This window comes from Schistocerca piceifrons, chromosome 8 (assembly GCF_021461385.2).
Source record: "Schistocerca piceifrons isolate TAMUIC-IGC-003096 chromosome 8, iqSchPice1.1, whole genome shotgun sequence".
In the NCBI taxonomy this organism is placed as follows: domain Eukaryota; kingdom Metazoa; phylum Arthropoda; class Insecta; order Orthoptera; family Acrididae; genus Schistocerca; species Schistocerca piceifrons.
Genome location: NC_060145.1, coordinates 245,855,333 through 245,883,035, shown reverse-complemented (window position 1 = coordinate 245,883,035; position 27,703 = coordinate 245,855,333).

The window sequence follows — 27,703 nt, the reverse complement described above, 5'->3', positions numbered from 1 at the left end:
CGCAATCGCGATAGGCTACAATCCGACCTTTATCAAAGTCTGAAACGTGATGGTACACAGTTCTCCTCCTTACACTAGGCAACGCCGGCCAACTGCTGTTTGTGTATGAGAAATTGTTTGGTAACTTTCCTCATGTCAGCACGTTGTAAGTGTCGCCACCGGCGTCAACCTTGTGTGATGCCCTTAGGTCAGTTAGGTTTAAGTAGTTCTACGTTCTAGGGGACTGATGACCTCAGATGTTAAGTCCCATAGTGCTCAGAGCCATTTGAACCATATTTGAACTAAAGACATCACGCACATCCATGCGCGAGGCAGGATTCGAACGTGCAATAGTAGCAGCTGCGCGATTCCGGGCTGAAGGGTCTAGAACCGCTCGGCCACACAAGCCGGCCTACATTGTGCAACAGGTAATTACAACCACGTTTAATGCGAATCGAAGGCAAACAATTTTCGCTCTAAGGAGACTGCATGGGAGTGGTCACCTTGCCCGAGATGTAGCTTTCTTCTGACAGGTAGCAGTCTGTCGGTACTGTCCTCGTCAAAAAAAAGTTTAGTCCGACACTTTTGGCTTTTCTGCTCTAATACCAAAGGCCAGAATACTGCGGTATCCGCTCGCCCGCTTTAGAAGCATGGCTAATCCTGCACCAAATTTTTGTTCATGCAATCTTTATGAGTCCACTCGCCACCATGCATGGCACGACGAAGCCGATTAATCGAGGGCCCTGCAACATTCACATGTCAGCCTCGTGAATATGCCATCCGGATTGTCCACCTGGTTAGATGGGTGGGAAGCTACCTGCCTACCATACACTGGGCCCGGGTACGAATCCCGGCCGGGTTGGAAATTTTCTCCGCTTGGGGGCTGGGTGTTGTGTTGACCTCATCATGTTTTCATCCTCATCATCGGCCGCAAGTCGCCCAGTGTGGCGCCGACTGAAATAAGAGTTGCACTTGGTGGCAGAACCCAATCAGGACATCCCGGCAAACAATGCCATATGATCACTTCATTTCTACGCCATCGATACCATTTCTATGTCCTCCATATGGGAATGTAGCTCGGAGATGCCTGTTACTTTGTCCTTCATGAGGAGTCTGTCCGATGGTCAAACGACGCTATGTTTGTAGGATTCTCTTGCGTGAACGATTTCTTAAACGCGAAATTTAAACCTTGGGTTTCCTTTTTCTGTCTTTTGCTGCCACATCTGATTGATGAACGAGTGACGCTAGAAGCCTTAGACCCGCTTAACATAATCCGTATGACCAAAATTTTCTCGCGTTCTCGGCAAGAGCTCTCACTAAGGTATGGCGTGGTAGCTGCTATAAACACATCGATATTTTTAAAGAGGAAAAATCTCTACTAACTTTTACGTTTCGTCATTTAGGCGTTCTCTTTCGAACCACCCGATGACCTCAGCAGTTTGGTCCCACAGCAGCTTACCACCTACCATCATTTACATCGAGTGCGCAGCCGCCTTCGCTTCCTCAGCATTTTACGAATTTCTTTGTTAATCCTCGGTGGGTCTTTTCTGTCTTTAATCCACTTACTTAGCACAACTTCTCCAGAGCACGATATACAACACAATCAAACTTTTCCGTGAGTCTTCTATGTCCACAATACTGTAATTAAACTATGCCAATTAATTGTCTAAGTGGGATGCTAACAACTGCTTGTCTGCTCTTTCTAACGGAAATACTCTCCTAGTCTTATTTATTGGTTTATTAACATTAGTAACCGCAGTCGCTATACTGACATCATGGTCACTAACATCTATCACTACATTGTCTCCGTCGATAAGGTCATGCCTGATTGCAGCTACAAGATCTAAACTATACCCATTACGTATAGTCTGAGGAACTAGCTGCTCAAGACCGCTTTCAGAAAACATGATCAAAAGTAATTCGCAAGACACTGTCTGTTCACTCTGCAATGAATGCATGGACACCCCAGTCTGTATTCGGTAGGTTCAAGTCGCTTCCAATTAACAGTGCAAGATCTGGGTATTTCGCGCTACGGACAGTAGATTTTCTTTGAATTACTCGAAAACTGTCACGACGGAATCGAGTTGCCGGTAGAAGCACCAAAGAGTGAACTTGGCTTCAACTACTCCTGTTATACACGACTAGATAAATTCGCTGTCACATTCAAATTCGATCTCAGTACAGTACTGGAAATCTGTGTAAATCTAGGATTCCCATGAAGGTAACTGTACTATGTCTGTAGCATAATTATTATGAATATAATAGATAAATATAAAATATAACAAATCATGACGGAATAACATACTTTTGTTCATAAAATGGGTAACAAAATAAGGCGACGTGTTATTGCATTGTTAGCACTTTGTCCAGCTTCCGTTCTTCCTAGTTGCCTCAGAAATTCTTTGTTTTTGTTACTGTAGCACTTGCAGTGAAATTATTGCTCACTCTTCTCGTATCCCATTTTTCACTAACATTGAGCCTCAAATTGCCTTCCACAGCAGTAAACACGCCTTGCAAGTATTTGACAAGGTCTATATCAGGGTTCAATCTGGGATATGTACAGGCTAGGACAAGACATCGGACTCTTTATCTTCAAACCACCTTTTGGTCGTAGCAGAAACATACACAGATGCATTGTCTTTCTTAGATATTACACTTTCCTTCCCTAGATTCTCACTCTGTATCTCCTAACCAGTCCTGTAAATAGCATCTCAGTGTAATATATTTGACTTCATTCAAGATTTACCTTTAGGCTGAAGGCTGCCCGAATCATAACACTTCCTCCACAAAACTTTCTGCTCGTTCTTACCTGTTGCTCTGTTCTCAGGTCGTGCCAATAACACTGAAATCCATGTGGCCCATCCAAATGAAACGTCTGCTCATCACTAATGATCACTTTACCACATTCTAGAGTGTGTTTCAGCGAATTCCAATCTGTTTGTGTTTGGATGTTAGAAGAAGGTGCAAGAAGCGCAAGATATTTGTCATTAGACAAAATATGTCGTATACACACCTGGGAGTTACGGAGAATCGTAAATCAGTTACAAGTTGAGAAAAATGACGGTTTGTAGCTCTTGCACTGCGTAGAAGGGACCATTTTGACGTCTCAAATGATTATCTACTTAGCCCACATATTCCATTCTATTCATACCGTGCGCCCCTTCTAACTAAATCATCATTCACCGTGCTTGAATGGCTCAACTTCTGAACGATTTGACTATTAGCGAGTTCCATGGCCTTGTTCGCACCAATTTTTGCTTTTTCATCTCATGATGATTGTTTTGCGTGTGACATGTTTTATGCGAAAGGCTATTTACAATTTGTATTGAAACCAGATGGCAGTTATAAGAGTCGATGGACATGAAAGGGAAGCAGGGTTGGGAAGGGAGTGAGACAGGGTTGTAGCCTGTCCCTGATGTTATTCAATCTGTATATTGAGCAAGCAGTAAAGGAAACAAAAGACAAATTTGGAGTAGGTATTAAAATTCATGGAGAAGAAATAAAAACTTTAAGGTTTGCCGATGACATTGTAATTCTGTCAGAGACAGCAAAGGACTTGGAAGAGCAGTTGAATTTGGAATGGACAGTGTCTTGTAAGGTGGATATAAGATGAACATCAACAAAAGCAAAACGAGGATAATGGAATGTAGTCGAGTTATTTCGGGTGATGCTGAGGGAATTACATTAGGAAATGAGACACTTAAAGTAGTTTTGCTATTTGGGGAGCAAATTAACTGATGATGTTCGAAGTAGAGAGGATATAAAATGTAGACTGGCAATGGCAAGGAAAGCGTTTCTGAAGAAGAGAAATTTGTTAACATCGAGTGTAGATTTAAGTGTTAGGAAGTCGTTTCTGAAAGTATTTGTATGGAGTGTAGCCATGTATGGAAGTGAAACATGGACGATAAATAGTTTTGACAAGAGGAGAATAGAAGCTTTCGAAATGTGGTGCTACAGAATGGTTCAAATGTCTCTGAGAACTATGGGACTTAACATCTTAGGTCATCAGTCCCCTAGAACTTAGAACTACTTAAACCTAACTAAACTAAGGACATCACACACATCCATGCTGGAGACAGGATTCGAACCTGCGACCGTAGCAGTTGCGCGGTTGCGGACTGAAGCGCCTAGAACCGCTCGGCTACCGGTGCCGGCTGTGGTGCTACAGAAAAATGCTGAAGATTAGATGGGTAGATCACATAACTAATGAGGCGGTATTGAACAGAATTGGGGAGAAGAGGAGTTTGTGGCACAACTTGACTAAAAGAAGGGATCGGTTGGCAGGACACGTTCTGATGCATCAAGGGATCACCAATTTAGTATGGGAGGGCAGCGTAGAGGGTACAAATCGTAGAGGGAGACCAAGAGGTGAATACACTAAGCAGATTCAGAAGGATGTAGGCTGTAGTACATACTGGGAGATGAAGCAGCTTGCACAGGATAGAGTAGCATGGAGAGCTGCATCAAACCAGTCTCAGGACTGAAGACCACAACAACAACATGTTTATTTAGATAACACGTCACGTCGCTAATTGTGTCTGCTTACTACCTGCAACAAAGATTCATACGCATACATTAATACCACACAGAACCAACTATATCAATACTGAGTTTTACCCTCTACCCCCCGAATCGTTATGTGTTATTATGTAGTCTTGTCATGCACTGTACTACTGACATCAAATGCGACACCAATTGACTGCATTTGTCAGTATACTCGGTTCCGTACTATTTCATATATAGGTTGTACACAACAATTCGAGCCGATAGTGTTGTTTTCCTACAAATATCCATAGCTTTACAGTGATTTCCACTATAATAGAGATAATATTTTTGTCAACTGTAGTGAACAATGCCTCTTCAGTCGCGTCTAATCTGTCGCTTCGATATATGTTCTATGTTCTTTGAATCGCTATGTACCTCAGAGTTTTCTGTTTTCATCTCTCGTTCCCGAGAATAATTTGAGCTAGAAAAATTTCCTGGAGGGTAGTAAATTTTGGAACTTTGTAACGAGTATTTCGATAATTTACTGATAAAATTTTGCCGGCTGAAGTGTCTGCACTCTGAACGCGGTCTGACTTTGCTATATACGTGTCGTCTTGTGACTGTTCATCAGAGTAGTTCAAATTACCGCCACGCCTGGAAAGCGCCAGGTGCACTCCGTTAAGTGCTCTGCAGCCCCTGCATTTGCTCCGTTTGTGTTTAAGGATAACAACGCGCGACCACATGGAATAGCTCTGGTGTAGAAGCCCTTGGAGGGAGAGGAATTTTCACTAGTGGACTCGGTCTTCCTTTTGCCCCGACGTAAATACCGTGGAGCACACGTGGGATGCGTTGCAGCGCGCTCACATGCACTAGCACCATCCAGCAGAAGTCAACCGCGGCAGGGGAATGGGACACACTGCCACAAGAACTCCTCAGTTACCTTGCGGCCAGCGTGAGAGCATTTTTTCCATACGTGAATTGCACGTCATATTAGGAATCAAGTTCCGCCATTACGTCCAAGGAAACATCATAAACCGCGGTGAGTTCCATGTAATTATTGTCTTGGATTGAAACTGAAACTTCTGGCCGTCTCATTGTGTATTTCTTCATGTGATCTTCTCTACTGTAAGGTAGTGTACTATACGATAGCAGCGCGTTTTCACTGTGGTCCAAGTTGCACCGAGGTATGTTTCTTGGCAGAATTTCGTTTCCTTTCACTTACCGCTCGATCTCCAACCCCTCTCCCGCTGCTCCTGCAAAAGTTGCTTTCGGCCGTAAGTTTTGCACACCATTGTAGTAACGTACATATCGACGATATATTATCTAATCTGTGTAAGCTTTTTATCACAGCGTCCCTTTTCTTTTAATTCACTTCACTGTCCATTAAAGTTCGATGATGTATTCTCCCGTGTTCTTTATGATTTTGTCATCTCACGCCCAGCGAGGTCACGAGCTCAACTCGCATTCGGGAGGACGACGGTTCAAATCCGCTTCCGACCATCCTGATTTAGGTTTTTCGTGATTCCCGTAAATATGACGGTATGGTTCCTTCGAAGGGGGACGGCAGATTTCTTTCTCCATCCTAGAATCATTCCGAGCTTGTACTCCGTATCTAATGAACTCCATGTCGACAGCACATTTAACCCGAATATTCCTTGACTCCTTTTCATGATTTCGATGTATTTGTTCACCTTTTAACCTCCGCCCACAATAAGTATAAACCAGTAAGCCATAGAAACGTTGGAAATATTCTCCAACATTGTTCGAGTCTCTATTTTATCTTGCGCAGTATACGGTATTTGCTATCAGATCAAAGTAGATAGTGTAGCTCGGTTTTCGGTCGTTCAGAATGAAGCAAGAATATCCACTGTTTCGAATGAAGCATATATCCTGCAGGTCAGCTGTACTAGAAGCTGGTTGAAATATTATTGCCGATAGAACATCATCCAGCAACGCATTCTTACTTTAGGACATGACTTGCAGCGTATGACTTTTATTTGACCTGCAGTCTATCATTTTTAATCACTTTCATATGTCGCACCATTAATAGTTCGAAAATGAGGTTTCTGATGTGAAACTATTACAGCTCGTACAATGGGGCTTCGGCATGCACTACTGGCGTGGGGTTGCCCCTAGGAGTGGAAGGGCGGGAAAAATAAAGACTAAACATCTGCGTGTCAGAGTTTTTATTAACACTTCTTAGCAAAAGTAACTTTACCAATTACGTCATTAGGATCTTCGCATATTGAGACAAACCACCCAGTTAGGTAAACAATTTAAGAATAATAACTGAGCCACACGGTCTGGACGGTCTGGAGCGTCTTGTTACGGTCCGCGCGGCTCGCCCGCCCCCCCCCCCCCCCCTCCTCCCTCCCGCCCTCCCGTCGGAGGTTTGAGTCCTTAGAGTAAGTTAGTTTAAGTAATGTGTAAGCTTAGAGACGGATGACCTCAGGAGTTTGGTTCCATAAGACCTTACCACAAATTTTCCAAATAATTACTGATAATCGAAATACCAGTCTCTTCACAGATTCTTTTCCTTTCCAAAATTGGTAAAAGATTGAGTGAAAAACTGAAGAATGTTCCAAATGAAAGGGAAATGAAATGATAGTGTGGCAGTCGGGAGGCACCATCCTGGAAAGTTCGGCCGTCGGGTTACATGGCTTACTTCAAGTGACGCCGCATTGGGCGACTTGCGTCACGGTGATGATGAAATGCCAAAATAACGGTGTTGTAAAAAGTGTAACATGATGGAAGAACAGTCTTCAAAACAGTCATGCAAGAAGTTTCTTTAGAATTTGATAGACTTAAGTACAATAAATAATTCAGTTTTATCTAAGGGAAGTACATCAAAAGAACGGCCCAGAAATTACTTAGGACAGGCCCGATACTCTTCTCACCACACTCCTCTTTTGTAAGCGACCACTGGATACCCACCCCAAGGTACAACATAGAGCAATAGCCTGTTGAACAGAGAAGTAAATTTTAAGTAAAATGAGTAGAAACTAAAGTCATCAGATTACACGCTGGCAGCGTAGACAAAAAAGCTGTGGTAAGTCACTAATAGATGATAAGATAGCTGGCCGAGGCAACCACCCCCACTTACACCTAGTTGTAAAGAAGGTCAGCGGCTAACTGAGATTCAGCTTCAAATCACGCTACGAGGTGGAAACGGTAAATACTTAACCATCGCGCGGGAGGAAAACGTAGGTGCAAGGAAGACAAGCTTGGCTTGGAAGTATAACACGCCAAAGTATATGCAACAAGATTTGTCCCGGTAATACGCACAGGCTTGCGGTATCGAAACAATTAAATAAAGCGATTTGGAAATTTAGTATACAACGTACCAGGATATATTTGAACAAAACAAATAATGAGACATTGAACGTAAAATGATTTCCATAAACCCAAGCAGTCCAAACAGTCACGAATAATGACACATTGAAGGTAAAAGAAATTATATATGCCCAAGCAGACCGCAGGCCCAATAATTTAAACCGAACTATCAAATCACAACTCCACGAAAATTATCAAGCCGGCCTGTGTGGCCGAGCGGTTCCAGGTGCTTCAACTTGGAACCGCGCGACCACTACGGTCGCAGGTTTGAATCCTGCCTCGGGCATGAAAGTGTGTGATAGGTTAGTTAGGTTTAAGTATTTCTAAGTTCTAGGGGACGGATGACCTCAGATGTTAAGTCCCATAGTTCTCAGAGCCATTTGCACCAAACTTATCAAACTGAAGCTATTAGATTTTCTTATGAGAGACGCGCTCCTCAAATCGCCTCGCCAGACATGGGGACGACAAATTACAACAGGAGGCTGAAAAGAGTCCGATATAGAAACAACAAGGCACAAACATACGGACGAACCGAACCAGTCACAATTATCACGCTCACACTGGGAAGCAAGATCAGTCTTTACGAATACCGCGTGGTCTCGACACCGAAGCAACGAACTAAAAGTAGATCAACTAGCATCCGAAGCCGCTGTGCGGTGACAAATAGTGGAAAAGCGTGGAGCCGCCAGGAGATTCGTGGGTGACGACGAACCACCGCCCACCTCCAAATCTCATAGGCAAAAGAATAATGTGTCCACTCCTGTTTCCGGTGTATGCCCCTCGTGTCCGGAAGACGCTCAGCCAGACCAACTTGCAAGTCACACGGGTGGTAGAACAAACAGGTAGCCCGTTGTCCGGCAGACCTGCTCTGTCCCTGTTGTTTCACTCACTGCTTCTTCTGGCAAACGGTCACAAAGCCACTCGTGGCAAACGTGCCACGCCCTCTTCTCGCCAAAGACCGTGTTCCAGAAGACGTGGCGAGAACTATTGATCCCGCAACGGTTCATTTAGATACCGAGAGTATTGCAGATAAAAAGACCACAAAAAATAAGGAATTAGACACATCTAAAAGTGTGTGTGTGTGTGTGTGTGTGTGTGTGTGTGTGTGTGTGTGTGTGTGTGTGTGTGTGTGTGTAGGGGAGGGGGGTGCAGGGGAGGGGGCGAGACGAAACGTGGAAGAGGGTGAATGAGAGAGAGATATGGAGAAGGGAAGGAGGCAAGGGGGGGTGAAAGAGAAATGGTTGAAGGTGGGAAGCGTGGTCGAGCGGAAACAGATAGGAATAGTCATTGTAGAAATCAGCTGAGATTCAGTGGTAAAAGAATAATCTGATAAGGCTGTGCAGCGGCTGAGGTAAAGGTTACTAAGTTGTCATAGTATCAGAGCCGTATTTACAATTGCTGTAAGATATTTTCTGGGAATTGTAAATCGTTGTCTGTTAAGTACCAATACAAGTGTCGCTCGTAAAGCTTGATAGTAGCAGCATTAACCGATTACACCTGTTCTGAAACACAAACAGTAACAAACTTGATTATCTTACCTGTAAAAAATTACTTACGTTACTAAGGAGGGAAGTTTAGAATTCAATAGCGATGATTAACCACAATTTATCACAACCTTCCCAAGCAACGCTCTTGCAATCGATTCATCTGAACACACGCCATTAACCAAAGTGATAGTGTATTACTGACTACCATCCATCTGTCCCGAACATGTCTTTGACAAAAATAAAAACTCAGACCACTAGGCATTCAGACAAGTTGCACAATCCCTTATTCACCAAGAATGGGTTAGAAAATCAACCGTGGCCTTTTAAAAGGATATCTACCGAAACTCAATTTATATTTTCAATGACTGACAAAAACAAATGGATAAACGTAGGCAGCTATTCAAGACGATACATTCCCAATCCCTCTCCATCCCTCATTTCTCCATGAAACTTACACGTTACAACTTTGTATTGTGAATAATAAAAGACTTTCAGTAAGTTCAGTCAGGCTAAAGATTTCTTTGAGACACATTAGTGAGAGTTACATTCTGTAATCAATAATTGCAGTAAACACATCAGTACATGACAAACAGGTAACATGTGACTGAGTGGATGTACTTAACACCTGACAATAGGCATACGAGTATCTGTATATTTATTGTACGTCGGTAATAAAACAGGGAAGCAGCCCACATAAACAGAAAATTGTTGAAACTGGCGGAATTAAAGCTGTGAGGACGGGGCGTGAGTCGTGCTTGGTTAGCTCAGTTGGCACATACAAACGGGGAAACAGAATCAAGACCTAGCTATATGCTTGGGGTATACCATAATAGGCAACCCACGAGAAGACGAGCGTTGAGTGCCGTCAATAAGCCGAGATATCTCACGCAAAGAATAGTGCAAACAAACAAATTTAAAAAAACCTTTTTTGTATATTAAAAAGTTTTTAAAATAACAAAAAAAACAACAAAACAAGATGAAAGTAAAGGTTTTAAAAAATATTATCGAAGAAAGAAACCATTCTATACAAAAAATAAAAAATAAAAAATGTAGTGATGTGCTGATAAAATAAATAACCATCAAAAAAAGAACAAAAAAAGTTGGTAGAGCACTTGCCCGCGAAAGGCATACATTTTTAATCTGCTAGGAAGTTTCATATCAGCGCACACTCCGCTGTGGAGTGAAAATTTCATTCTAGAAAATTGTTTACAGCCAATATACTGTGTTCGTACCCATGTGAAGGTATCGGTACAATATATTAAAATCTAGCTCTCGGATGTTTTGGCGCTGCAGTTTTCCAGGGTCTCCGAGGGAGCAGTGCACCGAACGGCCATCGAAATCCTGTGCAGTAATGACAGGTGCCAAAACTGTGGTGATGGCAGTAAAGTGATCAAAGAGGCTACGGCGATGATGACCATCCGCGCCACCTGCGAATCTTCTGACAACAGTTGGCGATTCACACGCAGATGATGACAACATCATTGTTATTCGACTGAAGGATGCTTTGTTTGGAATTACAACGCTTACAGTGATTGTTTCCTTCGGATGATTACTAGGCTGTAATATGCTGAACTGTAATGCACTAACTAATGTCGTATGTGCGTAACTTAAAACATTTACATTTACCATATCACTAGCTCCTATTTTGTTTCAATCTATAGTAACGTTCAGCATTTATAAACACAAAGTATGGTTTTGTATTGAGCGTGTTTAACGAATAACAGGTTCTACTTTGTCAATTCGACAGATTGTGCTAAATTGCTAATGAAGTCCCGAACTGAACCATTCAATTAAGAAATTCCTTATCTATCAAATGACAAATACAAGATATCGCTTATTCTTTCTGATAATAAGCATGCTACTTAGCGTTAAAAATCCTAACGTTTCGGCATGCATGCCAGACAGGACGGTAAGTTTCACCTATGTGGATTGAAAACGCCGTGGTTAATACTGTAATACATTCGCTGCAGGGAAAGAAAAACCGTTATCAACCATTTACTCAATGTAAATCTAACCTATGTCTTCATAGTTGTCCTGAAACATACGAAAGAATTATTTTTCTCAATGATCATAATCTAAGACTGCTCATCCTAACATTTTCTGGAATGTTTTTTGTCTTAAATGTCATAACTTATGAGAATTGTAAAACATAGCACATACATCAACTTGGTATCTGTCTGACAAATCAAGTTGCAGATTTACTTCAATTTTCCAGGAATGTTAGCTCTTTTATGCATGAAGCAACCGCATTGTTTTCGTTCAAGTGTGAATAACCTGGTGTTATGAACACAAATTTGTTTATTTATACCACCAGTGTCGGAAACCATAATTTACTATTCCGTATAATAATTTCTTAATAAATAATGTTATACAGCTAAATTTTTTCCTAGTCAAAACCGCGTGGTTAAAGACTATGATTGGAGCAGTAAAGACAAGTGAGATAAATTTTTAAAAAACTTGGAAAAACTGTCCAAGTGTTGAATTTAAATTATTAACAGCAGTAATGCAGAGCAGTCTCCTTCCACAATACAATTACATTAACGAGGTTTAAGTTTCCGATATGAAGTAAACACTTGCGGTACCCCGAGACTGTGACTAAGTAATAGTTCCGTTGTTGATTAAAACTTTGAAATGAATGCTGGACATTGTACGCTGTTCATTAAATATGTTGCTATATAATTTTATTCTGCTAACGTACCAATATTCCATGCTGCCATGGAAAATACGAGTAATACCTATTAATAACCGAGGATTGCCCCCTGTAACCGGGAATGTGATTTTCAAAAGATGTTTCAGCAGGGATAAAGTCATTCCAAGGGCGAAGTACTTTTTTTATTTATAATTAGTTATAAGAACAGTGTTTATTAGGCACTGTCTAAAAGAAAGAGAAAATAGAATTTTAAAATGTGGTGCCAAATGCGTGATAAATGAATAATGAGACATACGCCTACAAGTAATTTTCTATATTAATTTCAAGAATGACAGGAACGCATAAAAGAAAACTCGTCATGAATTAGAAAGCATACTACGAAGTCCTAGTATTCACCACTTGATCGGGATTGATTTCATCGCCTTTGGTGAGTCAAATAAAAGTACGAAGTTCTCAGGCCTTTTTCTAAGATAAATAAAAAATGAAGCTACTGCAAATAATAAAGTCGATATCTGTGTATGGGCCACTAGCGCTTAAGTCGAACACAATACAAAATCCTGCTTTTGTACGAAATATCCCCTTCTCCGTCGTCGTCTTTCTCGCTCTCTCACCCTCTCTCTATCTATCTCTGTCTCTCTCTCTCTCTCTCTCTCTCTCTCTCTCTCTCTCACACACACACTCACTCTCCCCCCCTCCCTCTTTCTGTCCCTGTCTGTCTTTTAGTCCCCCTTTCTCCTCGTCTCTTTCTCCTTGTCTATTTCTCTTGCAGGTAACGGATTGTCTTCAACTAGAACGCAAGCTGGTATATCGGTTGGTCTAGGTCTTCTTACGCACGGACCAGAGTTCGATGCCAAGTCCGTGTACTGGGGCGAGCCAACGGTTTCACTAGGACGTTCGCCAACTATTGTGATGCGGCGAACTAGATTATTGCTTTAAGAAGGAATCTTACAGCCAGTTTTGGAGTTCGACACCCTTTTCGGGTAAATCAGGACACGCTATAATTGTACGTATTTTCCACTTCTCCCTTATCGTATTTTAGAACGAATTAAGCACATTAAAATTACAGGTATTTGTCACAGTCAACCACAATCTGCCTCACCAGTAGACCGCATTTGTAGTATGCGTATGACGAAAAGCACTTTTTAGTCCTGAAGCGATTGGTTTTATTCCCGTGATTCTACTTTTTGAAATGGAGCCATACCCTCTACTTAGAGAACACTCGTCTTTCATTCTCAAATCCAAATGTTATTGTGGCAAGGGAGTAGGCGTACAGAATAACCAACTTCTGAGAGACTGTGTGGCAGTCGGTTGAGTATGTGTAGCATTCTTTTTCAGATATAAGCCATCAGTTTCCCACGGTTTCAGCAAGAATGTGTGAAGAAGTAAGTGACGTAAGTGAAAGTTAGAGAGTGGGACACTAATGAAGTCTGAAAACAGAATTATTAAATAATTGTATTCGTAAATGCGTGTTAATCCGATCGTGTTAACAAACTGATACTAATGTGCTAAAGCAGAATTCAACATAACGGTAGATCCCCAGTACAGGACCATGTTGTTGTGGTTGTTGTAGTCTTCAGTCCTGAGACTGGTTTGAAGCAGCTGTCCATGCTACTCTATCATGTGCAAGCTGCTTCATCTCCCAGTACGTTCTGCAGCCTACATCCTCCTGAATCTGCTTAGTGCATTCATCTCTTGGGCTCCCTCTACGATTTTTACCCTCCACGCTGCCCTCCAATACTAAACTGGTGATCCCTTGATGCCTCATAACACGTCCTACCAACCGATCCCTTCTTCTAGTCCAGTTGTGCCACAAACTCCTCTTCTCCCCAATTCTATTTAATACCTCCACATTAGTTATGTGAACTACCCATCTAATCTTCAGCATTCTTCTGTAGCACCACATTTTGAAAGCTTCTATTCTCTTCTTGTCCAAACTATTTATCGTCCATATTTCACTTCCATACATGGCTACATTCCATACAAATACTTTCAGAAACGACTTCCTGACACTTAAATCCATACTCGATGTTAACAAATTTCTCTTCTTCAGATACGCTTTCCCTGCCATTGCCCGTCTACATTTTATATCCTCTCTACTTCGACCATCATCAGTTATTTTGCTCCCCAAATAGCAAAACTCCTTTACTACTTTAAGTGTCTCATGTCCTAATCTAATTCCCTCAGCATCACTCGAGTTAACGCGAATACATTCCATTATCCTCGTTTTACTTTTGTTGATGTTCATCATGTATCCTCCTTTCAAAACACTGATCACTGCGTTGAACTGCTCTTCCTAGTCTTTTGCTGTCTCTGACAGAAATTACTCGGTGTAAATGGAACGTGAAGTCGTAAGTTTCGTTCAAATTATTTGTCTTCCAACTTCAAACACGTTTGAAATATACCATATGTTCGTTGTGTTAATACCTCCGCAACAATACACCTAGTGAATGATCGTGATGTTGACCGCTGTGTGTGCTGTTTCGGCAGTACGATTTTTAGTTGCTGTATGTTGTGTATCAAATCCGTTAGTCATTTTTCAGAGAACAAACTGTAGTACATTCTAGTACGTTTGTTAGTACGCCTGATACATAAGAGATAGCTTGTTCTGAAAGGAGGATGAATATCGTCCTTGGAGAAGGCATTACATCGCTCCTGGCAAAAAACTGAAATTGTGCGTGTATCTGTGTCTAAGGGAGTAGGGTGGTGGGTTGGGGGATGGACCTCTTGTTACAAAGCAGCTCGTAACACCGAAAGGATCTAGGTAGAAGGGGTATACGCAACAACGTAACTACGTGAGGCACCCCGAACACGCGCTGTGACAAACGTGTCGGATGATTCATCTGATGACTCTGTACACTGAACTATTTGATACACAGAGTTGGGAAAGGTCAGCGTTAGAAACCACATACACGATCTACTTAAAAGCCTTGAGCATTAAAATGACATAGAGGAAGAAAAGACGCGGAGACATTGAAATACCCATCAATTTTATAGATTCTGAAAACCCTCTCAGTCGAGTTGTGCGACTATGAACTGTAGTCGCTATGCACCACACGACATGAGGACAATCAAAAGCTTATTTGCAGAATCTAAAGTAGAAGTAAATACAGAAGATAAAAGGACTAATGAGGCAAAGCCTTTATTTAACAATATCCTTAAAAATTGCAAAGCAAGTTACAGGGATTAAATTGGATAACGACAGTAACCTAAGTGGATTACTATTTGAAGCTGATAAATTATTGATGCAAGAAAGTGAAGATCACAGTTAGCAGCAGGCTGGGGGAAACCAAATACGTACGAATACAATTTTAAAGTTTCATTCCATATGAAGCAATTATAGCAGTTCAGCCTAAATGCCCTATACAGTCTAAAATCGTAATGATAAACGAAATAACTGAGCAAATGACAATGTTACAAATTGTGAGTGCACACGAGTTATGACAATGACACTTATGCATATGAAAATCTGCAAATTTGAAGCAACGTGTGAAAAATGAAAAGATACAAACGTTCAATTTAGTGAGACGATATTAAAACCGTTTCTATAGTGTGGAGTCGAGGTTCTGATAAATGAAGAGAAAAGTAGAAAAATACAAATAGTAGAGATAAGATTCTGAAGGTGAGGACTCCACTAGAAGGGGTATAGTGGATATTATAATTTCCTTGAAGCAACAGTGTACTGCTGTAAAATGCCTGAAATAATGTTTTACAAACCAACGTCTCTATAAACACACCTTTATTCCTCTACCGGTTTCGGTTCACAAATCATCGTTACTAGAGGGATAAATGGAAACGAGGGTATGGCAACGTTGGCCACGAGACCCCTATTCGGGGAAGTTCCGACGCCATCTGCAAGTCTTATTTCACTCGACGCCACATTGGGTTACTTGCGCGCCGGCGATGAGGTTGAAATTATGATGAGGACAACACCCATACCCCGAGTGGAGAAAAAGCTCCAACCCGCCGGGAGGCTAACCCGTGCCCTCTTGCATGGGAAACGAACATGTTGGCACCCACCTAAGCAGGCGGACCCTGGATGGAAACTTGGACACTGGTGATTTGTGTGTGAATTCCAAGAGTACCACACTGATGAGGTCATCGGTCCCTAGACTTACACACTACTGAAACTAACATAAACTAACTACTTCTAGGAACAACACACACTCCCAGGTCCGAGACAGGGCTCGATCCTGTGGCGGGAGGGGCCGCGCAATCCGTGACATGGCGCCCCCAACCGCGCGGCTGTGATTTATGCACACATACTGTATCGGTATAGTAAGGTGCTCTGGTACTGATATACATGTAGAAAACACCAAAATCCAGCTTTCCCTGCAGTGATACTGGTTTCGTGAATTGAAACCGATAGGGGATTTGGTTGGTTTTGGGGGAAGAGACCAAACAGCGAGGTCATCGGTCTCATCGGAGTAGGGAAGGACAGGGAAGGAAGTCGGCCGTGCCCTTTCAGAAGAACCATCCCGGTTTTACCTGGAGCGATTTAGGGAAATCACGGAAAACCTAAATCAGGATGGCCGGACGCGGGATTGAACCGTCGTCCTCCCGAATGCGAGTCCAGTGTGCTAACCACTGCGCCACCTCGCTCGGTGATAGGGGATTTAAGTTGTGCTGGTACAGTTGGTTGTTTAAAAAGCATTATTTCAAGTATAATACAGAGTGAAGCTGTTCAAAATGAGTTGAATGCACTTGCCATTAATGAGCAAATAACTGAATACAGAGAAACGTGGGAACAGTATTTGATAAGAATAAGACAGGGACTAATGACCTTAGCAGTTAAGTCCCATAAGATCTCACACACATTTGAAAATTTTTGAAGAATAACAGACAGAAGGCTATCCAAGAATATCCTGTACAACAGCACGAAAGGAAAGGCAGGCATGGGCTAGCCAAGATAACTACGGCAGTAAACTGTGAAGAGTGGAGAGGCAGAGGCCTAAATCCTTGAATACAAGACGACGTTGAGAGAAAACCTCTGCAGTAGGATGAATTCATCGCATATTACATCTATTGCAGGACGTATATAGGCATTAATGGTGAGGTTCAAATGGCTCTGAGCACTATGGGACTTGAAATATGAAGTCAGCAGTCCCCTAGACTTAGAACTAAATAAACCTAGCTAACCTAAGAACATCACACACAGCCATGCCCGAGGTGGGATTCGAACCTGCGACCGTAGTAGCAGCGCGGTTCCGGACTGAAGCGCCTAGAACTGCTCGGCCACAGCGATCGGCATAGGGGTGAGAGCTGTACCTGTGTGGTGACAGGTACACATCGACGTATATAGAGGTCCGGAAGCACGGGTAAACTGGGTGAAGTGGCTACCCTAAGGTGAATGTTGTATAGCTCTGACATCATCTCATAGATAAGCATGCTAAATATATCTGCATGAATATACAACTATAATCCTCCTCCTCTCCGTCCGAACAGGCCTTGGAAGGCACAACGGTACTGACCGGCCGCCGTGTCATCCTCAGACCACAGGCGTCACTGGATGCGGATATGGAGGTACATGTGGTCAGCACACGGCTCTCCCTGCCGTATGTCAGTTTACGAGACCGGAGCCGCCACTTCTCAATCAAGTAGCTCTTCAGTTTGCCTCACAAGTGCTGAGTGCAACCCGCTTGCCAAGAGCGCTCGGCGGAGTGGGTGGTCACCCATCCAAGTGCTAGCCCAGCCCGACAGCTTTTAACTTCGATGATCTGACGGGAACCGGTGTTACCACTGCCGTTGGCCATATAACTATAATACAAATGTATTATTATCCTCCTTTTCTAGCAGGTAAGTGAGCTTAAGTGAAAGTGCTAAATGTCCAGCTACCCGGTAGATGGGGAAAAGCGGTCAGAGACAGAAAAGAGGAAAAATAAGGCTCCGATGATGAGCAATCTATTTTTATAACTGTTTATGTTCAGACGTCTTTTCCTAAAATGTGTCACTCGGTTATCTTTGTTAAATGGATATAGTAGATTATTCCACTCAGGAAACTGAAGTGCCAAATGGCATAAATCGGTTTTTGACATGTTCGTCTTGCCCTTGGCTGAATACACATATGACATTCCCAAGAATCTTCTTGGCTTTAGTAGCATCACGGTTTTATAAAGAACAGTTCGTTTAAGTGTGTTTCTTGAGACATTGAATTGTTTGGCTCTTGTAATTAACGGAATTTTTTCTTGTTTCACAGCAGGTAATTCCTTTTGCATAGCATGGGAATCCAATGACGCTTATAGTGATTCTCTTAAATAGCTAGATGAGAAATTTCACTTGCAATAAGACAACATAAATTTTCAGCAATTTGTTAAAATAATAATCCCTTACTATAATTACTTTGTGGACTACCCTTGTCTTGTCCTGTCATGCAACAAGGTCAGGAACATTACTAAATACTTGCTGCTGCTTTACCCTATCAGGCTATTGGTCACTATGACCTACTGGACGCAATTATGCCAGATGTTTGCTGAAAAAGAAATTACTGAAAAGCCAAAGAAACAGGTAGACCAGCCTAATTTCGTGTAGGGACCCCACGACCACACAGAAGTGCAGCAACACGACGTGCCAAGTGCTGGATGGAATTGACACCACGAATCCTGCAGGGCTGTCCATAAATTCGTAAGAGTACGAGGGGTAAGGATACAATTGCAGAGCCCCGACCAACTTGAACAGTCGCCTGCTGACATGCAGGTCCCATGGATTCATGAGGTTGTGTCCATACCCGTACATGTCCATCAGCTCGATTCAACTTGAAACGAGACTCGTCCTACCAGGCGATACGTTTGTAGTCATCAACAGTCCAACGTCGGTGTTGATGTTCCCATGCGAGGTGTAAAGCTTTGTGTCGTGCAGTCATCAACGGTATACGAGTAGACCTTCGGCTCCGAGAGCCCCAATCGAAGATGTTTCGTTGAATGGTTCGCATGCTGACAATTTCTGATGGTCCAGCATTGAGATTTGCAGAAATTTGCGGAAGTGTTTCTCTTCTGTCACGTTGAACGATTCTCCTCAGTCGTCGTTGGTCGCGTTCCTGTAGGATCTTTTTCCGGCCCCAGCGATGTCAGAGATTTGACGTTTTACCGGATTCCTGATATTCACGGTACTCGCGTGAAATGGTCGAACGGGAAAATTCCTACAACTGCGCTACCTCGGAGATGCTGTGTCCCATCGCTCGTGCGCCGACTATAACACCACATTCAAACTCACTTGAATGTCAATAACCTGCCATTGTAGCAGCAGTAAACGATCTAACAACTGCGCCAGACACTTGTTATCTTATACAGGCGTTGCCGAACGCAGCTCCACATGCACCTTTTCTACATATCTCTGTATTTCAATACGCATGCCTGTAACAGTTTCTTTAGTTTCTTTCGTGCCTCAGTATACGTTTCACTCACATTGACTACCGCCTATGTTCAACGTCAACGTACAATAACCATACAAACACGGTATGGGGAAGCTCTAGCAGTGCACAGTCGATGCCGCAAAGCGGAAACGGAGCAATTTATTTGACGTCCACACGATTATGATAATCGGTTTTTGGGCCAAGAGTGGAAGCATTTCGAAAACGGCTACGATTGTTCGCGTTCCGCCGTGTTTGAAGCATACCGTTCATGGCAAAATGGCGGTATCCAAAACCGGCGCCCTGTCAACTGTGGTGCAACAGGAGCCATAGAAGACATGCAACTGTTGAACAACTGACCGCCCATACGAAACAACAGGCTGCCAACAGTGTCTCCTCAACGACCGTTCATAGAACGTACGGCGAAGACTCAAATTTGCTCGCCACCACCAAAACCGGACGTCCACTGAGTGGCGGCAATTGGACTTTTCAGATGAATCACGTTTTATGCTCCATCGGACAGATGACCGTTGGAGTGTACGGCGTGGAACGTCTGATAACAAACACCTTGCAATAATCGTTGGGCCGGCCGGAGTGGCCGTGCGGCTCTAGGCGCTACAGTCTGGAACCGAGCGACAGCTACGGTCGCAGGTTCTAATTCTGCCTCGGGCATGGATGTGTGTGATGTCCTTAGATTAGTTAGGTTTAATTAGTTCTAAGTTCTAGGCGACTGATGACCTCAGAAGTTAAGTCGCATAGTGCTCACAGAAATTTGAATCATTTTTTGAACAATCGTCGGTTGAGTCCAGGCCGGAGGAGGAAGCGTTGTGATCTGATGAATGATTTCACGGCAATCCTTCTGTGATCTTGTCATTCTGGAAGGCACAATGGGTCAAAACGTGAATGTATCTATTCTTGCATTCAAGAAAGGCTGTAAGACAGATCCACACAATTATAGATCTATATCGTTGACGTCAATTTGTTGTAGAATTAAGGAACATGTTTTATGGTCAAGAATTATGACGTTCTTGGAAAACGAACATCTCCTCTATAAAAATCAGCATGGATTCCGCAAACAGAGATCTTGCGAAACTCAGCTCTCTCTGCTCCTCCATGAGATCCACAGTGCAATGGACAAGGGAGCTCAGGCTGATGCCGTATTCTTTGATTTCAGTAAGGCATTTGACAGCGTCCCGCATTGGCGTTTAATGAGAAAAATACGAGCTTACGGAGTATCGGAGCAGACCTGCGACTGGATTCAAGACTTCCTTGGACATAGAACTCAACACGTCGCTCTTAACGGAACTAACTCGACAGATGTAAAGGTAATATCCCAAGTACCACAGGGAAGTGTGATAAGGCCGTTGCTGTTTACAATATATACAGGGTGAGTCACCTAACATTACCGCTGGATATATTTCGTAAACCACATCAAATACTGACGAATCGATTCCACAGACCGAACGTGAGGAGAGGGGCTAGTGTAATTGGTTAATACAAACCATAAAAAAATGCACGGAAGTATGTTTCTTAAGAAAAACCTACGTTTTTTTTAAGTGGAACCCCGTTAGTTTTGTTAGCACATCTGAACATATAAACAAATACGTAATCAGTGCGTTTGTTGCATTATAAAATGTTAATTACATCCGGAGATATTGTAACCTAAAGTTGACGCTTGAGTACCACTCCTCCGCTGTTCGATCGTGTGTATCGGAGAGCACCGAATTACGTAGGGATCCAAAGGGAACGGTGATGAACCTTAGGTACAGAAGGGACTGGAACAGCACATTACGTCCACATGCTAACACCTTTTTATTGGTCTTTTTCACTGACGCACATGTACATTACCATGAGGGGTGAGGTACACGTACACACGTGGTTTCCGTTTTCAATTACGGAGCGGAATAGAGTGTGTCCCGACATGTCAGGCCAATAGATGTTCAATGTGGTGGCCATCATATGCTGCACACAATTGCAATCTCTGGCGTAATGAATGTCGTACACGCCGCAGTACATCTGGTGTAATGTCGCCGCAGGCTGCCACAATACGTTGTTTCATATCCTCTGGGGTTGTAGGCACATCACGGTACACATTCTCCTTTAACGTACCGCACAGAAAGAAGTCCAGAGGTGTAAGATCAGGAGAACGGGCTGGCCAATTTATGCGTCCTCCACGTCCTATGAAACGCCCGTCGAACATCCTGTCAAGGGTCAGCCTAGTGTTAATTGCGGAATGTGCAGGTGCACCATCATGCTGATACCACATACGTCGACGCGTTTCCAGTGGGATATTTCCGAGCAACGTTGGCAGATCATTCTGTAGAAACGCGATGTATGTTGCAGCTGTTTGTTACAACACGCAACTGAACGTCGGAGGTTTCAAGCGTCAACTTTAGGTTACAATATCTCCGGATGTAATTAACATTTTACAATGCAACAAACGGCACTGATTACATATTTGCTTATAGGTTCAGATTTGCTAACAAAACTAACGTGCTTCCATTTTATAAAAAACGTAGGTTTGTGTTAAAAAACATACTTCCGTGCATTTTGGTATGGTTTGTACTAAACAATTACACTAGCCCCTCTCCTCACGTTTGGTCTGTGGAATCGGTTCGTCAGTATTTGATGTGGTTTACGAAATATATCCAGCGGTAACGTTAGGTGACTCACCCTGTATATTCGTAGATGATGCTGTTGTCTATGCCAAAGTAGCAACGCCAGAAAATAGTAAGAATTTGCAGAACGACTGCACAGAATTCTGGCAGTTGACCCTGAATGTAAATAAATAAAACATATTGCGCATTCGTAGGAGAAGAAATCCGCTACTGTACAGTTACACCACTGATGACAAACAGCCGGAGACAGCGTCTGCCGTAAAATATCTAGGCGTAACTATCTAGAGCGACCTTAATTGGAATGACCATATAAAACAGATAGTGGACTCAGATACATCGGAAGAATCTTAAGAAAATGTAAATCATCCACGATAAAAGTGGCTTATAAAGCGCTTTTTCGTCCGGTTCTTGAGTATTATACATCTATGTGGGATCCCTATCAGGTAGGACTGATACAGGACATAGAGAAGATCCCACGAAGAGCGGCGCTTTTCGTCACCGGATCGTTTAACTGTCGAGAGAGCGTTACGGAGATGCAAAACAAACTCCACTGGCAGACGTTACAAGACAGGCGTTTTGCATCACGGTGAGGTTTACTATTAGGGACAGCGCTTTTAAGGAGTCAGACAACATAGTACTTCTCCCCACATGGGAGAGACGTCTACAGACGTTAAAGTAACCTCTGGCGTGCCGCAGGGGAGTGTTATGGGACCATTGCTTTTCACAATATATATAAATGACCTTGTAGATAGTGTTGGAAGTTCCATGCGGCTTTTCGCGGATGATGCTGTAGTATACAGAGAAGTTGCAGCATTAGAAAATTGCAGCGAAATGCAGGAAGATGTGCAGCGGATAGGCACTTGGTGCAGGGAATGGCAACTGACACTTAACGTAGACAAATGAAATGTATTGCGAGTACATTGAAAGCAGGATCCTTTATTGTATCATTATATGATAGCGGAACAAACACTGGTAGCAGTTACTTCTGTAAAATATCTGGGTGTATGCGTGCGGAACGATTTGAAGTGGAATGATCATATAAAATTAATTGTTGGTAAGGCGGGTACCGGATTGAGATTTATTGGGAGAGTCCTTAGAAAATGTAGTCCATCAACAAAGGAGGTGACTTACAAAACACTCGTTCGACCTATACTTGAGTATTGCTCATCAGTGTGGGATCCGTATCAGATTGGTACGGAGGAGATAGAGAAGATACCAAGAAGAGCGGCGCGTTTCGTCACAGGGTTATTTGGTAACCGTAGTAGCGTTACGGAGATGTTTAGCAAACTCAAGTGGCAGACTCTGCAAGAGAGGCGCTTTGCATCGTGGTGTAGCTTGGTGTCCAGGTTTCGAGAGGGTGCGTTTCTGGATGAGGTATCGAATATATTGCTTGCCCCTACTTATACCTCCAGAGGAGATCACGAATGTAAAATTAGAGAGATTCGAGCGCGCACGGAGGCTTTCCGGCAGTCGTTCTTCCCGCGAACCATACCCGACTGGAACAGGAAAGGGAGGTATTGACAGTGGCACGTAATGTGCCCTCCGCCACACACCGTTGGGTGGCTTGCGGAGTATAAATGTAGATGTAGATGTAAATGTAGATGTAGATGTAGATACATCTCGCGTATTGACCACTAGGAGAAAATTCGAGAAATTAGAGCCAGTACGGAGGATAACGGACAATTGTTCTTCCCACGCACTATTCGCGAGTGGAAAAGAGTTGGAGGGATCAGATAGTGGAACCGAAAGTACCCTACACAACACATCATTATGTGGCTTGCGGAGCATGATGTAGATGTAGACGTCCCTCCCCACATGCAGTTTGTGTTTCTTCGACATGATGGAATCTACCAGCAGTACAATGGAAGGCAACACGCAGCTCGCAATATACTGTACATACGTGGTCCGAAATACACCAGGATAACAGTACCGTACTCCCCTGCCCACCAAACTCCCGCATTTAAATCCAATAGAGAAACCGTGATTCCTGTACCCGTGGTCTAGGGGTAGCGTCTTTGATTCATAATCAATAAACGTCTTCCGTCCCGGGTTCGATCCCCGCCACTGCCTAAATTTTGATAAATAATCAGCATTGGCGGCCGAAGACTTCCGGCATAAAAAGTCAGCCTTATTCTGCCAACGGCCTTGTCAAAGAGGGCGGAGGAGCGGATAGAAGTTCAGGGCACTCTCTTGTCCTAGGGGTGGGAAATTGCCCCTAAAGGCGGATGAATCAGCCATGATCAACGACATGAGGCTGCAGAAGGCAATGGAAACCACTGCATTAAAGACACGTAACGTGTATCCACAGGACATGTGGCTTGTAATTGAAGAAGTGTCATGATGATCTCTCCATTGGCAAAAGATTCCGGAATAGTCCCCCATTCGGATCTCCGGGAGGGAACTGCCAAGGGGGAGGTTACCATGAGAAAAAGATTGAATAATCAACGAAAAGATAACGTTCTACGAGTCGGGGCGTGGAATGTCAGAAGCTTGAACGTGGTAGGGAAACTAGAAAATCTGAAAAGGGAAATGCAAAGGCTCAATCTAGATATAGTAGGGGTCAGTGAAGTGAAGTGGAAGGAAGACAAGGATTTCTGGTCAGATGAGTATCGCGTAATATCAACAGCAGCGGAAAATGGTATAACAGGTGTAGGATTCGTTATGAATAGGAAGGTAGGACAGAGGGTGTGTTACTGTGAACAGTTCAGTGACCGGGTTGTTCTAATCAGAATCGACAGCAGACCAACACCGACAACGATAGTTCAGGTATACATGCCGACGTCGCAAGCTGAAGTTGAACAGATAGAGAAAGTGTATGAGGGTATTGAAAGAGTAATGCAGTATGTAAAGGGGGACGAAAATCTAATAGTCATGGGCGACTGGAATGCAGTTGTAGGGGAAGGAGTAGAAGAAAAGGAATGAAAGAGGAGAAAGACTAATTGAGTTCTGTAACAAGTTTCAGCTAGTAATAGCGAATTTCCTGTTCAAGAATCACAAGAGGAGGTGGTATACTTGGAAAAAGCCGGGAGATACGGGAAGATTTCAATTAGATTACATCATGGTCAGACAGATTCCGAAATCAGATACAGGACAGTAAGGCGTACCCAGGAGCAGATATAGACTCAGATCACAATATAGTAGTGATAAAGAGTAGGCTGAAGTTCAAGATATTAGTCAGGAAGAATCAATACGCAAAGATGTGGGATACGGAAGTACTAAGGAATGACGTGATACGTTTGAAGTTCTCTAACGCTATAGATACAGCAATAAGGAAGAGCGCAGTAGGCAGTACTGTTGAAGAGGAATGGACATATCTAAAAAGGGCCATCACAGAAGTTGGGAAGGAAAACATAGGTACAAAGAAGGTGGCTGCGAAGAAACCATGGTTAGCTTAAGAAATACTTCAGTTGATGAAAGGAGGAAGTAGAAACATGTTCCAGGAAAATCAGGAATACAGAAATACAAGTCGCTGAGGAATGAAATAAATAGGAAGTGCAGGGAAGCTAAGACGAAATGGCTGCAGGAAAAATGTGAAGACATCGAAAAAGATATGATTGTCGGAAGGACAGTCTCATCATACAGGAAAGTCAAAACAACCTTTGGTGACATTAAAAGCAACGGTGGTAACATTAAGAGTGCAACGGGAATTCCACTGTTAAATGCAGAGGAGAGGGCAGATAGGTCGAAAGAATACATTGAAAGCCTCTATGAGGGTGAAGATTTGTCTGATGTGATAGAAGAAGAAACAGGAGTCGATTTAGAAGAGATTGGAGGTCCAATATTGGAACCGGAATTTAAAAGAGCTTTGGAGGACTTACGGTCAAATAAGGCAGAAGGGATAGATAACATTCCATCAGAATTTCTAAAATCATTGGGGGAAGTGGCAACAAAACGACTATTCACGTTGGTGTGTAGAATACATGAGTCTGGCGATATACCATCTGACTTTCGGAAAAGCATCATCCACACAATTCCGAAGGCGGCAAGAGCTGACAAGTGCGAGAATTATCGCACAATCAGCTTAACAGCACATGCATCGAAGCTCCTTACAAGAATAATATACAGAAGAATGGAAAATAAAATTGAGAATGCGCTAGGTGACGATCAGTTTGGCTTTAGAAAAAGTAAAGGGACGAGAGAGGCAATTCTGACGTTACGGCTAATAATGGAAGCAAGGCTAAAGAAAAATCAAGACAATTTCATAGGATTTGTCGACCTGGAAAAAGCGTTCGACAATATAAAATGGTGCAAGCTGTTCGAGATTCTGAAAAAAGTAGGGGTAAGCTATAGGGAGAGACGGGTCATATACAATATGTACAACAACCAAGAAGGAATAATAAGAGTGGACGATCAAGAACGAAGTGCTCGTATTAAGAAGGGTGTAAGACAAGGCTGTAGCCTTTCGCCCCTACTCTTCAATCTGTACATCGAGGAAGCAATGATGGAAATAAAAGAAAGGTTCAGGAGTGGAATTAAAAATACAAGGTGAAAGGATATCAATGATACGATTCGCTGATAACATTGGTATCCTGAGTGAAAGTGAAGAAGAATTAAATGATCTGCTGAACGGAATGAAGAGTCTAATGAGTACACAGTATGGTTTGAGAGTAAATCGGAGAAAGACGAAGGTAATGAGAAGTAGTAGAAATGAGAACAGCAAGAAACTTAACATCAGGATTGATGGTCACGAAGTCAATGAAGTTAAGGAATTCTGCTACCTAGGCAGTAAAATAACCAATGACGGACGGAGCAAGGAGCAGATCAAAAGCAGACTCGCTATGGCAAAAAAGGCATTTCTGGCCAAGGGAAGTCTACTAATATCAAATACCGGCCTTATTTTGAGGAAGAAATTTCTGATGATGTACGTCTGGAGTACAGCATTGTATGGTAGAGAAACATGGACTTTGGGAAAACCGGAACAGAAGAGAATCGAAGCATTTGAGATGTGGTGCTATAGAAGAATGTTGAAAATTAGGTGGACTGATAAGGTAAGGAATGAGGAGGTTCTACGCAGAATCGAAGAGAAAATGAATATGTGGAAAACACTGATAAGGAGGAGGGACAGGATGATAGGACATCTGCTAAGACATGAGGGAATGACTTCCATGGTACTAGAGGGAGCTGTAGAGGGCAAAAACTGTAGAGGAAGACAGAGATTGGGATACGTCAAGCAAATAATTCAGGACGTAGATTGCAAGTGCTACTCTGAGATGAAGAGGTTAGCACAGGAAAGGAATTCGTGGCGGGCCGCATAAAACCAGTCAGTAGGCCACTACACTAGAATCACCACGACAGCACGTCCTTGTCGGTAACTTTCGGTATCTACTTGACTCTCTTTCTGCACGTCTCCCAACAGTTCGCGCTGCAAAAGTTGGTTACTGAAGCTTTTAGTAGGTGGTTACATTAATGTCACTGGTCAGTTTAAATTTGTCCCTTCGTTGACGTAAAGAAAATACAAAATATCTTACAGCGTAGGACCGCACGCAACTGTCGCCACTTAACTCACTGGCAAAACCAAGTAAACATGTTTCATTTTTTTTCAAATATTCCTCTCCAGGCTGTAGCTGTCTTCAAGAGAATACAATAAGATGACTACTTCGCTACATATAATACACTCCACCCCGTTATTCTCAGGCTACATTCAGAATTCAGTGAGAGTGGATATCACAACCTTGTAGCAAATTCGTCCATTCATACATTTCAACACTATGGGCATTAAGAGAAAGTTTACACCGGACCCACATTCTTTGAAAATTACGCGAAATTTTAGTACCGTGTAGCTGTTATTGTTTACTGCATTTTTTTCAAC